At 38.3% G+C, this 1,137-nt stretch overlaps 1 pseudogene; it reads left to right on the forward strand.

Annotated features, from left to right (window-relative positions):
* The first annotated feature begins 6 nt into the window (after positions 1 to 6).
* On the forward strand, positions 7 to 848 carry LOC101657805 (annotated as a pseudogene).
* Positions 849 to 1,137: the final 289 nt, after the last annotated feature.

Raw genomic sequence — 1,137 nt, forward strand, 5'->3', positions numbered from 1 at the left:
TTCTGTCTTGTCTACCTGTTGGCACTAATGGGAAATGTTGCCCTTTTATTAATTGTCAAGTCAGACCCTAAGCTGCATGAACCAATGTACTTCTTTCTATGCATGCTATCCATGGCTGATTTGATGCTCACTTCTTCGACAGTTCCCAAGATACTCAGCCTCTTTTGGTTCAATAATAGAGAAATCTATTTTGAAGCTTGCCTCACACAAATATACTTCATCCATTCCCTGTCTACTATGGAATCTGGATTTATCTTGACTATGGCTTTTGACCGGTATATGGCCATTTGCCAGCCACTGAGACATTCTACTGTTCTGACACCGACAGTCATTGTAAACTTAGGTCTAGCCATAGTCTTCAGAGGGGTGATCCTCCTCAGTCCACATCCTTTTCTCCTGAGGTGGCTCTCCTACTGCAAAACTAATATCATAGCCCACACTTACTGTGAGTTCATGGCCTTGATAAAGCTGGTTTGTGATCAAACCAAGATCCGAAGAGCCTATGGCCTCATGTTGGCCTTCCTACAGGGGGACTCGACTTCATCTTGATTATTAGTTCCTATGTCCTTATACTTTTCACTGTCTTCCGTCTCCCATCCAAGGCAGCCCGCCTCAAGTCTTTAAGCACCTGTGTGTCCCACGTGTGGGCCATTTTGGTATTTTATACACCAGCCTTTTTCTCGTTTCTAACTCACAGATTTGGTCATCACATTGCTCCACATATTCACATTTTTATAGCTAATATATATATACTCATTCCACCCATGATGAATCCCATTATTTATGGCATTAAAACAAAAAGGATCAGGGATGGATTTTTAAAAATCTTAACAATTAAAAGTGTTTGACTTTGCAAAGATTTGTGATTTTCCCATGTCGTCAATAAAGAAATGTGTGCCTAAACCATTAAAAAAATGAATGGAACAAGATTCTCTTACAGTGGAATGCTCTTCATTCAAGTTCACATTGACTTTAGGCTGGTAAAGCTTGGTAAGCATGTTGATTCCAATTATCGATATAATGTATAGAATACAAAATATAAGGAGAAAGATGATTTATTTTTATGATTTCCTTAGCTACCCCAAGAATTTAATATATATTTGGGGATTTATTTATTTAATCAATTTGAATGCTCAT

Source organism: Echinops telfairi, unplaced genomic scaffold (genome assembly GCF_000313985.2).
Source record: "Echinops telfairi isolate 266 unplaced genomic scaffold, ASM31398v2 ScPeMD7_41;HRSCAF=154, whole genome shotgun sequence".
NCBI classification, from domain to species: Eukaryota; Metazoa; Chordata; class Mammalia; order Afrosoricida; family Tenrecidae; genus Echinops; species Echinops telfairi.